Below are 16,162 nucleotides of genomic sequence, written 5' to 3' on the forward strand. Positions count from 1 at the left end.
GAATGTACAGATGTACTTTATACAATTGATATATGTATGGACTCTGATAAGAGTTGTATGAGCCCCTAATAAAATGATTTTTTTTTTAAAAGAAAGACAAGAAAAAGGTTATTGGCTCTTTTAAATGGAAGAAGTAAGTCTTGTGAAAAGGAGGACCAAGGTGAGAATAAAATTCATATACTCTTAGGTAAAATGAGCAGTCTGGTGGCATAGTGAGTTATGCCACCATTGGGTTATGCTGACTGAGAAGTCAGCAATTTGAATTCATCAGCACCTCCACAGGAGCACAATGAGGCTTTCTGCATCTGTAAAAGTTTACAGTCTACGAAACAGACAGGGGAAGTTCACCCAGCCACACAGGTTCCCTATGAGTCAGAATTGACTTAATGGCAGTGATTTTGGCTTTGTTGAAAGAAAATAGGAAAATAAGTGACTAGTAGCAATTCTTTAAATTACATTAATATATTACAATAATTTTTAATTGCATTAATTTAAATTACATTAATCAAATATACATGAAAGTAAGTAAATGGAAGTTCAGTAACTTTTAATTGGCTAAATATGACATAATTTAGAAAATACAGATACATTTTTAAAATCAGGAAGGCTAAAAATAGCCATAATTTCAATGCTAAGAGATTATTAACATTAACCTTTTATAATATGCTTTCCTGGCATTTAAAATTTTTATTTTAATTTATTATTAATTGGGAATTAATTTATATATCATTCCATAGTTCAATCATGCCAAGCAGTATTGTACAATTGTTTCCATAATCATTTTCCAAACATTCTTTTTCTTCCTGGACTCCTTGACATTGTCTCCCTTTTACTCCCCCACCTCCTACCCCCTCCCTGACCCCACTGGGCTCCACCCAGGAAGCACTTATTGTACGTGCTGTCCCTATAGGTTCCTCAGGCCTGGGTTTCATCTAACAGCAGACAGAAAGACAATGGCACAACTTCAAGAGGGTGACTGCCAAAGACATACACCTCTGAGATAAACTTGGGCATTTTTAACACATTTGTTTACACAAATACAGTCTTTACAAAGAATTGGATTTATATTTTTTAATTTGCAAAATTGTTTTTATTGTGGTAAATACATATGCAACAAAACATTTGACATTTTAAAGTTTTCCACATGTATCACTCAGTGACATACTGGGCTACAGTTTTCACTTCACCTTTATTTTTTTTAACAATTCAATGATAGAAATATATTTAAAACAATTTTACAATCATCACTGTAATCAATTTTAGAACATTTTATGAATTCTTGTGCTCATTTTTATTAGTTCCCCATTCCCACCCAACCTCTTCTGTCATAACCCTAAGAAACTGTTAATTCAGATACTGTTTCCACAGATTTACCTAACCTAAATTTCTGTGTTAGTCTGGGTAGAAAGTCTTTGGATACAGTGGCATTGGAAACATCTCATTACTGGCAGGGGTCTCTGCATTAGAGTGGGTCCATTTGTCTTGTCAGCTGCTATGTCTCCTAGGGTTTGAGCCAAGAGTCTCCCACCTCCAAGGAGGAAAATACCAGAATTTGGGGAATCCTTAGGGGAAGGCTATATGCACACAGAAGCCTCATTGGCTATGACCTGATTGACAGGCTAGACTCCACCCCTACACACTTAATCTTGAAATTGACAATTATATGTCTACCATAATTTCATACAGAATATCTTACAAAAATATCTCAAAAACAACAATAAAAATAAAATACAGATTAAACCTCAATCCAAAAAAACCTCATGCAATAAAAGAAAGAGCACATTTAAAATGAATAAAAAGGGAGGACAACTGATAGGTGTCAATTTTAATTTAACTACATTTGCATTAATCCACTTTCTCATGCACTATGTCTCATAGCAAGACTATTTATACCCCTAGCCAATGATTAGTGAGGATTCACCAAAAGGTTAATCCACATGGAGACTGCAAATGGATTTTGGGCTTTGACTGACATCCATAGCCCTCTGCAAACTGAGTGCTCAGAATTTAAGCATATCTATCTATCTATCTATCTATCTATCTATCTATCTATCTATCATCTATCTATATCATAGAATTGTATTATTTACAATCCTTGGTTCCCACAGGCTGGTGTGCTTCATTCACATGGATTTACATGACACTTTTCTTACATGGATGCTTGTTTTAAGACAAATCTTCTAAGACCCCAGATGCTATTCTTTCTGATAGCCAAGCACCTGCTGATTTCTTCACTAACCCTTCACTGTAACACCCACATCAACAGTGATCTCTTCATGAAAGCAAATACCAAGTAGGGTCACATCATAAGAATCAATTGTTCTTAGATTGGGATTTACGATTAAGTGCTAGCTCAAAATCCACTCATGTACCTACAGTTTATATATGTCCCTGGTACACTTTAGAAATATTACGTGGTAAATACATAATCTGATGTCACTTTGGAGTCTAGCCCGTCAATCTGGTCATAGCTTGATGACCTCATTTGGAGGTGCAAAAGCAATAAATGGCTCAGAGTTAAAATGAGGGAGTACGCAGGCTCACTCCCTGTGAGACAATTCTGAGTAGAAAACACATGAAGCTACCCTGATGCAGCCAGAGCCCTGGGAGCTGGAGGAGCCATGTGGAGACCCCTGCCAGCACTGAGATGCTTACAACACCACTGGATCCACAAGACTTCCGCCCCATGGCCTGTGATCGTCCTGCATTCGGCATCATTGCATGTGTTTCGTGTCTGAAGAGGATTTTATAGATTGATATAGGACATATGGACTAATATCAGACTTATGGACTTGATCTGGACTGGACTGCGATGCTTTCTTCATGTATACTCTTTATATAAAGCTCTTTTTTTTTTTTGAAGGACCCCCCATAAATCTCTTTCTTATACACATATGAGTGTCTGTGAATTTGTTTCTCTAGTCTACCCAGACTAACACACATTATTATAATTTTATTAGAAAATATTTTGAAGAATCCCAATGGAGCAACTGGTAATTTTATTAATATTATCATTAATTTTAATTTAAATAAAGGTATATAATTTAAAATATAGTTGATTAAGGAGAAGTATGCAGGAGAGCATTTTGGACTGAAGCACATGGATTGTTGACTGTGTAGGTAAAAAATTGCTATTTCAGCAAACAATGAAGGTTGAAGCATTGAGCTTTCAATATCCTTCACCATCACCATAAATTAAATGCTTCAATTTTTCTTTAGTCTTTATTATTCGGCATCCAGCTCTTACATGCACAAGAAGCAATTGAAAATATGGCTTGAGTCAGTCTCACTTTAGTCCTCAAAGTTACATCATTGCTATTCAACACTTTAAAGAGCTCTGTGCCTCTGGATAGGGCAAGATATGACAAAATAACGATGTATAAATTACCAAGGGCACATGATAATTTACAAGGGGGAGCGGGGAGGGTGGGGAAAAAAAAGAGGACCTGATGCAAAGGGCTTAATTGGAGAGCAAATGCTTTGAGAATGATTGGGGCAGGGAATGTGCGGATGTGCTTTATACAATTGATGTATGTATATGTATGGATTGTGATAAGAGTTGTATGAACCCCTAATAAAATGTTTTAAAAAAATAAAGAGCTCTGTGCAGCAGATCCACTCAATGTAATAAGTTGTTTACTCTTTTTCCTGCTTCTTCCATGAACATTGATTATGGATTCAAGCTAGATGAAATTCTTGATAACTTCAATCCTTTCTCTATAAATTATTATGTTTTTTACTAGTCCAGTTGTGATGATTTTGGTTTTCTTCATATTGAGTTTAAATCTATACAGAAGGTTGCAGTCCTTGACCTTCAATACCAAGTGCTTCAAATCCTCCTCACTTTCAACAAGGAAGGTTCTGTCTTCTGTATGTTTCAGGTTGTTAATAAACATTCCTCCAATTCTGATACTGCATTCTTTTCCATATAATACAGTTTCTTTGATTATTTGTATGGCATACAGGTTGAATAATTATGATAGAAGATACAACCCTGACATGTTCCTTATTTTAAAATATCCAGTATTCCACTTTTCTGTTTGCACAACTGCCTTTTGATCCATCTACAGGTTCTACGTGAGCACAATGAGAAGTTCTGGAATATTCCCGTTAGTCTCAAGACTATCCGTAGTTTTTTATTTTAAAATGTTCAATGATCCACCCAGTTAAGTGTCTTTGCATAGTCAATGAAACACAAGTACATATATTTCTGGTGTACTCTGCTTTCAGTAAAGGATGATCTGATATTAACAATGATATATCTTGTTCACATAAGTTCATTTTAGAATCTGACCTGAACCTCTGACAAGTCCCTGCCAATAGACTGCTTCTACCATTGTTGGATTATCTTCAGAAGAAATTTACTTGAAAGTGTTATCAATGATATTTTTCTGTAAATTGGGCACTCAGTCGAGTGACCTGTCTTTGTAATGTGTACATATATGAATGTCTTCCAGTCACTTAGATAGTTGTCTTCCAAATTCCTTGGCATAGAGGACTGAGTACTTTCAGTGTTTCATCACCTTTTTGAAACATTTCCATTGATATCCAATCAACTCCTGGGCCCTTGGTTTTGATTAATGCTTTCAGTGTAGCTTGGGTTTCTTCTTTCTGTACCATTGGGTCTTGCTTACATGCTCCCTCCTGACACAGTTGAATGTTATCTGTTTTTTGCCAAGTGGCTCCGTGTAGTCTTTTCATCTTCTTTGGATGATTCATGAATCTTTTAACATTTTGCCCACATACAAGGTTAATACCAGGGAAGACTAAATCTGTTTAAGCTCTTCAGAAATTATACAAGTATTTCCATAATATCAGGGAGGAAAATATTATTATTTAATTATTATAGCTTGCAGTTCACCTTGGTGGCTATATATATTCTCCATGATTTCAGGATATGGATATTTCTATACTATTTTAAAGATATCTAAAAATAATGTAATCAATACACTTGAAAAAATAGCTAGAATTTAAACTTCAATAAACTTATTTATGAATTCAAGAAAAGCCAAAAATAGAATCTGACCCATTTGAGTTGTTTCTGTGTTAACTCAAGTGGTGATCAGACTACAAAATGTACAAAAACAAACCAAAAAATGTTTTAATCTTATAAAAATGAACTCAAGATGGATTAAAAACCTAAATATTATCCCTAGAACCATACAGATCATCAATGAAATAATAAGGGCAAACTTAAGGGTCCTAATACAAGGCATAAATACACTTCTAAACCTAAATGAAAAATACTCACACTGCAAAACACCATCTGAAAGCATGACATTATGTATACAACCAACAGACTTCATCAAAAGAATACAAGGATAACCTACATATTTGGCAAAAAATAATTTAGCAGTGACATGTCAGATAAAGGGCTAATTTCAAAAATCTGTAGAGAACTACAGCACCTTAATAAGAAAAATACAAATAATCGATTCAGAGATGTGAACAAGACAAAAATAGACAATTTAATAAAGATGACATTATGATGACCAACAGTCATATAAAGATGTGTCTGTATTTATTAGTTATAGGATAAATACATTATTAAAGCAATGAGATATCTCCTCACACCAAAACTCCTAGTAAAATTTTAAAATAGAAAATAATAAATGCTGGAAAGATATGGAGAAATTGGAATGCCCATACATTGCTAATGGGATTGCAGAATTGTACAACTACAATGGAACAAGTATAGTGCTTCCTTAAACAAATGCAAATACAAATGATCTGTGATCCTGCAATCTCCTTATTTGCTACATACACTTAAGAAACACAAAGCATAAGTAGACATATGCACACCCTTTTTCCTGCAGGAATTTCGATGATAACAAAAAGATGGAACCAACCAGAAGTCCTGTCTGTGGAGGAATGGATAAAAAACATTCTGGAACGTACACTCAAAGGAATAATAGGCATCATTAAAAATGAGTCTGTCAAATGCTTCAGGATATAAATAAAGTTGTGGCCCCATTATTAGGAAGAAAAGAATGGTTTTCACACCAAAGAAAAATACTTTGAAGGCTATGATGAGGCTAGGGCCAGGGGAGGAGCCAACGAGGGAAGAGACAGGAAAGAAGGAAGGAGGGTGTTGGGAAACAAGAAGAAGAAGAAGAAGAAGAAGGAGGAGGAGGAGGAGGAGGAGGAGGAGGAGAAGAAGAAGGAGAAGAGGAAAGGGGAGAGGAAACTGCATACACAAAGGGTTTACTGGGACGTTGTCACTGTTGTGATGAAATGAGCTGTGCAAATCATTTGCTGTGCTTTCCTTTGTATGTGCGGTGTTCCACACATAAAAGGGAAGGAGTTAGAATCATACAATTAATTTATAAAACAAACACACAACCAACTCACAGTCATCAAGTGGATTCTGATTCATAGTGACCCAATTGGACAGAGTAGAACTTTTGGTATCCAAGATGTTTCCCATCTTTGCAGGAGCAGAGCTTGCTCTTCCCCCCTCAGAGCCACGGTGTAGTCAAGCCTTGAACTTGGAAGCTCAAAATGCCATCTACTATGCCACCCGGTCTCTTTCTTCTCCTACAAAGGGCTTAAACAATTCTTGGGGAGAAAATGAAATTAAAAGGCAATGTAATGTTTCCATGATCATTTTGAAGTCCATTCATAGATCCATCTAAATTTTAGTTTATAAAAAATACATTTTATTTGAATATCCTTGCTCAAATAAAGCATTTCCAGTGAGAATTATTCTTATGGAGCCAAAATAATACACTACTTCTCTAAGAAGATCTCTAAATTTAAATGATACTCTAAATTTTTAAAAATGCATTTACTTGAAAGAGGTTGGTATACCAGAAACATTTATTTTAAATAGTGTGTTGTGGAACCATTCTTGTACCGCTAAGGTATTTTTTCCCCTCTTACATCATATGAAGATAAGATGTAAATAAATACTCAATTAAAATGTGAAACTGCAAACTCTGGCAAGATAACAATGAAAGATAAGCATAAACCCAGATAAAATAATCTTCAACTGCAAGCAAATATTTTAAAAGTTACAAACCTGACTGGAATCACGTAAAGAAGCAATGCTCTCCTTTCAAGCTTTCTCTCGCTCTTGACAATGCCAAACTCTGGTGTATTAGCAGGCACTGAGCACACTTCTGAATGTCTTTGCCTATATACCTGTTTGGTTCCTAATAGATGTATGTAAGTCCTTACACAAATACAGTTCAAGAAATGCTGCTCATCTCCAGAAATTTTAAACATCTCTTAAGAAGTAAAAGCTTTGTGTTTGGGGTGTTTTCAGAGCTGAATTATGCCAGGGAGCATGAAAAACATCTGAAGCTTGTATATGAAAATCATGGAACTGACTGTTAATTTAGTTGCTATATCCAATAAATTCCTGGGGAAAGTAATCCTTTTACTAACACCAAACCAACTCACTGCCATCAAATCAATGTCAACACATAGTGACCCTATAGGATAGGGTAGAACTGCCCTTGTTAGTTTCCAAGACAATAACGCTACCAGAGTAGAAGGCTCTTATTTCTTCCACAGAGCAGCTGGTGGTTTTGTGCCTTGCTAATAGCAGTTGACCTTGTTGCTAGTAGCAGCCTAATGCATATCCCACTATGCCAAGCAAGGTGCCAGATGAGTGCATGTCACTAAAGAACTCTTCAACAAGCTTCACACTATTACTACGGTGTTAGTCTGGGTTGACTAGAGAAACAAATTCATAGACGCTCATGTGGGTAAGAAAGAACTTTATCTACAAGAGCAATTGCATATTGAGAAAACATCCCAGCCCAGTACAGATCAAGTCCATAAATTCAATATTAGCCCATATGTCTGACACCAATCTATAAATTCCTCTCAGACTCACAAAACACAGATAATCCTGCCAAATGCAGGAAGATCACAGGCCAGTAGGTGAAAAGTCAGTGCTGATGTGGGTCTCCACAAGGCTCCTCCAGCTAGAGGGCTCTGGCTGCATCAGCATAACTTCAACAGGCTTGTTGTCAGTAATGTCTTTCAGGGAATCAGTGAGAGTCCCGCCTCCAGCAAGCTATTTATCTCCTTAGCAGCTCCAAATGAGGTCATCAAGCTATGGCCTGATTGACAGGCTAAACTCCACCCCTTCTTTCTTAAGTCTCAAGTTGACAACAGATTATGTAACTACCATAACTACTTCAACCGGAAGTATTAAGGTATAAGAAAGAGTTCCAATACTTCTTTTTTAAAAGCTTTTTTTTTCTGCCTTGCAAATGCGCTTCAAATCTTAGGAAACAGGGCAACAGATTCCTAGATATATTTGGAGTTGTGATGGCAGAGGTGTGCTGTGCAGGAATTATTGCCTGAAAGCTCTGGGACCCTGGAGGTCCTGCTAAAATGCCCCACCAGTACACCATATCAAGGGATGGTCCCTTAGAATAAAGTAGGCATGATATAATCAAGGTTGAATGCCTGAGATAATGCCCATGAAGCCTCTCAGTAATCCCAGTAATTTTGGGAAGCATTTAATATTTTCTTATTCCAAGAGGACACCAGAAATGCTAGAAAGACAAGATAGCATGAGTTCAAGTGTGAGTACATGAGATGCTTTGAAAGGCGGCTTAGATAAGAAAAGAATTACGAGGAAAAACAGAATAACTGTGAAGTTGCCCACTCTCCCTTGTAAAACTCAATTGTGTAAGAGTAGAACTCCATCCCATAGGTCTTTCAATGGCTGATTTTTCAGAAGTCAATCTACTTGCCTTTCTTCTGAGAGTTCTTGGGTAGATTCAAGCCTCAAAATGTTCAGCTAACAGCCAAACTTTCACCACCTCTTTCTCCAAAGGAGTGGTGTAATGATCACTCAGTGTTTACTAAAATGGGCTATGCCAACCCCTGGGGGAAAGGGGTATGCACTGGAATAATCCAGAGGAACTGCAAAAGCAGATACCTACACTTTATCCTGAGTTGTGGGCTTTAGTACAATATTTTTTTTTAGTTGCCAGAGGTAACCAAGTAAGGGTTTGGGTTTTTTTCTCTTTGAAAAGAGGGCAGTAGGCCAAATAAGTTTGAGACGTATGGAGATGTGATCATTCAAATCTTCTAGAACAAATGTTCACCAATAGAAGCAAGGAGAGAAAATAATCCAGCATCTAATGCCAGCTAGGATGAGACACTGGGTAACACATACTCTCCTGATAAATCAGTGCTTCATAAATTCCTCCGAAAAGTTAGAGCTGGAATGGGTGTGGTGGGGAAGGAAATCTCTGGATGCGTGAGAAGGTCTGATACTGAGTCACTATGAAAGACTTGAACGGAACAAGCACTCAATTGAGCAAGGCTATACAAGCTTATCCAAAAAGTCCAGGGCAAAATATTTTAATTCAATGTTCCATGAACTTTTAAAAGCACCTTTTATTTGACATAAGTGGAATTCAACCTCTAGAGTTGATTACATGTTTGTAAAGTAGAGGAAAATTATACCTCTTGCATTTCTAAATTTTATACATAAAATCTAACTTATTATTAGCAATGCTTCCAACAGTTCTTTTAGTCTATTATTTCCATTATTTTCACATCCAAACATAATTAATTGTCTGGCTTTGGCAAGGGTTTCACAAAAATCCAGTTAATAGTTGCATACAAGGGAGTTTCAAAAGTACATGGAATAATAAAATTGAAAGGTAATGGATTTTGTTCCATGACTTTTTGGAAGATTTTTATGTAGTCTGTATTTTTCACTAATAGCCCTGGTGGTAGAGTGGTTATACACGGGGCTGCTAAATGCAAGTTTGGCAGTTAGGTACCACCACCCACTGCTTGGAAGAAAAACAGGGCTTTCTACTTCCATAAAGAGTTGTAATCTCAGAACCCCACAGGGGCAGCTCTGCCCTGTTCTATATGGTCACTATGCGACAACAGCGAGCCGATGGCAGTTAAGTTTGGGGGTTTATTGTTGTTGTTGTTGGTTAGCACTTTGTGTGTGAAAGTTACATGTTAGTCTACTGATCGCAGGGCCAGCAGCTCCATGGGAGAAAGACAGGGTTTTCTACTGCCATGAAGAATTAGTCTTGAAAGCTCATTGAGCAGTTCTACCCTGTCGTATAGGACCCATGACTCAGAATTGACTTTATGGTGGTGAGTTTATTTAATAATAATAACAGTGGAAAGGATAAATAATAACAACCAGCACTACCAACGTAGAAGTCAATCTATATCAGAATCTCATTTCCCTTAGGTGCTTCACGTAGACTCTTCCATTTACGCTTTCCAACCACCTTGTTAAGTTCCTCTATTATTCCCATTTACCATATGTGGAAGCCAAACACAGAACACTGAGTGTCTTGTCGAAGGCCACATGTTGAGAAGTAGCAACACCAGATAATTACTTATGACAGTGCCAGCATCCGTGCTTCCGTTTAGGTCTCTGAAAGCATGGCTCTCAGCGACTTACATCACGTTGCTCACAAAGGCATCTGAAGACTACTAATGGAATGAAATCATGGCTTTATGTTGATAAGATCCAATCACTGTTCATTAATCCACATATTCTACTGCTGAACAGGTAGGTGGTATTAAAAATAATACTATGATGTTCATCTTTTATGCAAACATTTGCCCAATTTCTCTTATTTAAGGTAAGTGCCATTGAATGGATTTCAAGTCATAGTGGCCTAATTGGACAGACTAGAACTGCTTCTGCTTGTTTCTAAGACCATAACTCTTTATGGGACTAAAAAGCCTCATCCTTCTCCCACAGAGCACCTGGCGGTTTTGAACCGCTGCTCTTGCCCAGGGCATAAACCACTTGGCAGTTCTCAAACTATGGGTTGTGACCCCTTTGGGGGTCGAATGACCCTTTCACAGGGATCGCCAGATTCATAACAGTAGCAAAATTACAGTTATAAAGTAGCAATGACAATAATTTTATGGTTGGGGGTCCCACAACATGAGGAACTGCATTAAAGGTTCGCAGCATTAGGAAGGTTGAGAACCACTGCTATACCATCAGGGCTTCCTAAAAGAATTATGGGATCAAAGGTTATAATTACAATCTCCTTTTAAATATCACCATATAATTTCCTGAAATGTTGACCCAATTTACTGAATATTAAAATTTTTCTTATTAATATAATTATACATATGGGTAATATGATTTTGCTTTTCTTAAATTGAACATACTTTCCTTAAATTACTAGTGAGGTGAAATGGGTGGGATTTTGTTTGTTTTCATTTTTGCTGTTTATTGATCATTTGTCTTTTTTGTTTCACTTCCTTTCTAAGTCTAAATCTATCACTAATTTAATTATTTTTCCCTTATACATGTTTCCACTTCTAATTTTGCAAATCTTTTCTGTTTACCTAGAAAACATTTATTTCATTTGAAATAAGCACCTATAATAGGAATTTCCCCATTCAGAATAAGTGACAAGTAAGGGCAATTAGAGACAGTTGTCAGAAAATAAGATCTTTTGTAGGAGGAGCATATAATTCCTAGTTTGTGTTACCATCCTCCCCCAAAGAACCAAATTAATAGAGAATTAAGCTGAATATGTATAATTGAAGCAGTTAAAAGACATAAAGCGCACATTGAGCAAATAGCTTCAGGGGATGTGTATTTATTCATGACCATTAGTGTTCCGAACCATAAATCTACTTAATTAGATTTAATTACATTACTGCTGAAGACAACACAGAGATTATAAAATTAGAGAGTGGCATTTTATATATTGCTAGAGGGATTGTCTGTTTATGCAAATAAGTGACATGCCTTTACTCAAAAGTGCTAATTGAATGAATTGTTTAAGACAGTAAGGCTAATCAGGGAAGTGAGAAAAAAAGAAGAGTTCTAAATTCCAAGATTGCCAAGATCTTAGCTCTCCTTTTCTGCTAGCATTGTGAGTTGCTTCCTATCTTGTCATTCCTAGACAGACACACTTCAGTTTACTTGTTCTTTGACTATTTCACTAAAACAGCTTAGTGTCTATGAAGCTTATATTTTCCTAGGTCCCCTCTGTCTTAAAGACCTCCAGATTCTCTAAAGATTATTGCCCAAGCCCTTTTCAGATTGGAGTGAAAGGGCAGAAAGCACAAGGATCTACACCATTTAAGCGGAATACTTCCTTTCCAAATTATTGCTCCTTCACCAGATTATTATCCACTGTGGAGAAAACAAATCCAAAAAAACACTCATTGCCATTGAGAAGATTCAGACTCATAGCAACTCTATAAAACAGAATAGTAGGGCTTTTATAGAATTCAAATCTTTATGGAAGTAGAAAGCCTCATCTTTCTCTACCCTAGCGGTTGTTGGTCTTGAACTGCTAACCTTGCAGTGAGCAGACCAATGTTGGAAACTATTGCACCATCAGGATTCCAGCACTATCGAGGAAGGGGTAGGTGAAAGACTGTTCAGACTAATTATAGCTCCTTTCAAATATGTTTGTTATGAATTGCATTACAACTGCATCTTTTCAAATTTATATTTGACTTTCTTATGTCTAGCATGCCTAAAATATAGACAAGGTTTTTCAAATATTTATAAATGAGGCAAATAGCCGAGATAAAACCATCTTTTTTAATATCCTCTATCCCTAAATTCACTATGTAGATGACTGGGGGCAATATCTAAAACTAAATATCCTTTTAAAAAAAACATGATTTCCACTCTAACCCTTAGGTTGAAGAAAACAAGCCAATTATATCCTTCATTTCTTATTATGTCACTGTGCTTTATTTAGGACTAAAGACTCAAAAGGAGACCTGGTGGTGACCTGTTAAGTAAGTAGACAGCTGCTAACGAAAAGGCTGGTGGTTGGAACCCACTTGGCTGCTTCCTGGGAGAATGAAATAGCAATCTGTGTAAAGAATATAGCCAAGCAAAACCTACCAGGCAGTTCTACTCTGTAATACAAGGGTCACTGTGAGTTGTCAACACCGTGGCACCCACAACAATAAAAATTCAGGCACACAGAAATGTAAAGAGCAAACTTACTGGGTTTTTCCTGTTTGAAATTTAGAAAACAAAAACTTACCTAAATAGCCCTGCAAGGACACTAAAGAGCTTTTTGAGGAGCTGAAAAATCAAGTGCATGACTATCCTAGGCACTGTAGAATCAAATCAATACTTTAGAGAGGTTTTCTGTCCCGTGGACTAAGTAATATGATGAAAATCCTGCAAGTTGATGAAAATCAATACATGTTTATCTCTTGTACAGACAAACTCAATATGTTCAGAGTTCCTCTAACTTACCACCTGAAAAACTTGTATTGCAAAAATATACATGGATAGAAGAGAGTTCAGGAGCATGGTTCCGAGAGGGTCATCTTGCTAGGGGAGTTCTTCTACATTGCAATTACTCAATTGGATTCCAGATGTTCATGGCATATGAAAGTATGTTTTCCAAGTGAGAATCACTACCTCTTTCAGCAGGAAAAATAGAAAATTTCCTAAGAAATACACAACCTTTTTAGAGAAGGTTTGTTGTAGTTGTTGTTGGTAGGTGCCTTTGTGTTGGTTCCGTATCATAGTGACCTTAAGTACAACAGAATAAAGCACTGTTCAGTCCTTTGCCATTTTTGTACCTGTGCTACTATTTGAGCTCATCTATACAGCTATGTGTCAATCTATCTTGTCAATAGTCTTCTTCTTCTTCGATGCCCCGTAACTTTACCAAGCATGATTTTCCTCTCTGGCACTGGTCTGTCCTGCAAATCTGACCAAAGTACATGAGACCAAGTCTTGACATCCTTGGCTTATATTTAGTATATTCTAAAGTTCAAATTACTTATTGATGTTTTCAGCCACCCCCCTCATTTGAGTCATGCCCCTTTTAAGCACAAGAAGGTTGAAAAGGCCTTCCTCCACAGGCTTTCCTCCACTGCCATCACTATGGTCGACTCTACTTTGAGAACGCAGCTCTTCCTCAGTCATATTTTGAGTGCCTTACAATCTGAAGTGTTCATCTTCGGGAACTAGCTCTAACAACGTTCTGCTTCTATTTATTAGGCTTTCAGTAACTGACCTAGTTTTAATGCAGTGCATAAGATGTTCAGTGGCTAATTCAGTTAAAGTAGCCAGCAAATTCCTTCTTCATAGTCTGGAAGTTCCATTGAAACCTGTTCACTTTGGATGACCCTGCTGCTAATTGAAATACAGTGACAGTTTTCAGCATTACAACAACACACAAACCACCATAATAAGACAAACTGATGGACAAAAGATTGGTTTAATTTGTTTTAAAACAGCGACACACATCTGGAATTGGTATAAAACTTTTAACTCTTTTTCCCTATATGCATTTCCTGATTAAAACATCAGCCTCTGACACACAACATGCTCTCAATATCTATTGGTGAAGTGGATGATAATAATAAAGAGAAAAAATATGTCATCAGGTATCCATTCTTTTCCTACTTCCTGCAACTGAAGAAGTAGGCCCTGCCCCATATCAGAGAAGCCTCCAATACAATATAAAAGCCATAAATGTTAATGGAATACTGAAAAATTCACAGTATTTCTGTCCACTGGGGGCTCAGCTAAATGTAACTAGCAATATACTCTTCACTAGTGTCTTCTGTATCTGTTTGGTTTCTTTCAGCAAAATTCTCATGGAGTTATAACGTAGGTCACTATCAAATTGGTTGCTGTCTTTTCCTTAGCTTTTGTGAATGCTAGCTCGTCTAGTTCATTAATATCATGAACGAATTATTTGAACTTCTGTTGTAGAATAATTAAAGACCCATTCAAAAGATAGATAGTATGGTAGTCTGACTTGATAAGAGTTATTGCTTCTCTCTACCACTTGTCTATCTTGTCGTACTGTGGTGGAACCTACTTAATGACATCCAACAACAACAATCGCACAATAGTGTAAAGGTGGCTGTGGAAGCCTATGTGTTTGTTGTGACGGTGCAGCGCCACAAGAATGAGGAGGCCTTCTCGTTACATGAAGAGTTCCAGTCTCCGAAACCCACAGGGGCAGTTCTAACCTGCCCACTAGGGTCACTGTGATTCAGAATGGACTTGATAGCAGTGAGTTGGCAGTTTACATTCTGTTAATTCGGTGTGACCCTGCTGGATTTCAGGTGGCAGTTGGCCCCAGTAGAAAATATGAGTTTAGGAAAACAATATCATAGCAGCAGCCATTCATCTCTAAAGCTTACTTGACAAAGGTGAATAACTCCTTTTCAGAGAGGGGCAGCAGCTGGATCCTTAGCCCCTCATTCTTGCATCATCTCCTATGGCTTTATTCAAGTCCTGATCCAGGTGTACATGCCACTCCACAGCAGAGGGTGCAAGCACCTGTTACAAGTCATCCACAGCATCCCAGGTTACCAGTAGTGAGAAACACACAGGGGTCCAATGTAGCCCTGGCTCCAATCTCTCCACACGCATAATCTCCCTACCTCCTCTTCCACCTCTACCATCATATGTAGCTTTCCTTCCCTTCTGCCATTCCTGAATAGTTATATTAGCTTCAGCCTATCAAACAGAGGAAAGCCTCCACAGCCTTTTCCCGACCCCTCCCACCTTTCCATTAAATCTAATTCTCATAGCCATCCAACTACCATTGAGTCTAGTCAGATTCATGGGAACCATGTTTCGCCGAGTAGGACTAGCTCCATGGGGTCTTTAATGACTGGCTTTCAGCAGTAAGATTATGTGGTTTTTCTTTTGATGTGCTTTGTTTTGGGTGGAATCAAACCTCCAGCCCTTTAGGTATCATGAAGTGTGTCCAACAGTTGTACTGCCTTATCCAAGTAATGTAAGGCTGTTCTCCTTTTCCTCTGAAATTTAACGTTTAAATGGAAAGATTAACAAAAGCTAATGTGTCATATATGCCTCAGACTTTCATAAAAGAAAGATTTATAAATACACTTGAATAACATTTTATTTTCCTTCCAAGCTTTATTTTTTCCTCCTTCCCTACAATGAGTTTAATGTCTAGTTTTCAGGTTGTTGTCTAGTTGATACTTTTAGATGACACATCTGACTTTGAAGGAGCTCTGGTAGCATTGGGGAGTATGTGTTAGACTGCTAGTCACCATATAGACGGTTCAAATTTACCAGCCACTCTGTGGGAGAATTACCAGGGAATCTGCTTCCATATAGATGTCCAACCTCAGAAACTCTGTGTAGGGTCGCTATGAAGAGGACTCGACCTGATGGTCATAAGGATATGACTGAATTGTTTTGAAATTTTATAGA

The sequence above is a fragment of the Tenrec ecaudatus genome, chromosome 16 (assembly GCF_050624435.1).
Source record: "Tenrec ecaudatus isolate mTenEca1 chromosome 16, mTenEca1.hap1, whole genome shotgun sequence".
In the NCBI taxonomy this organism is placed as follows: domain Eukaryota; kingdom Metazoa; phylum Chordata; class Mammalia; order Afrosoricida; family Tenrecidae; genus Tenrec; species Tenrec ecaudatus.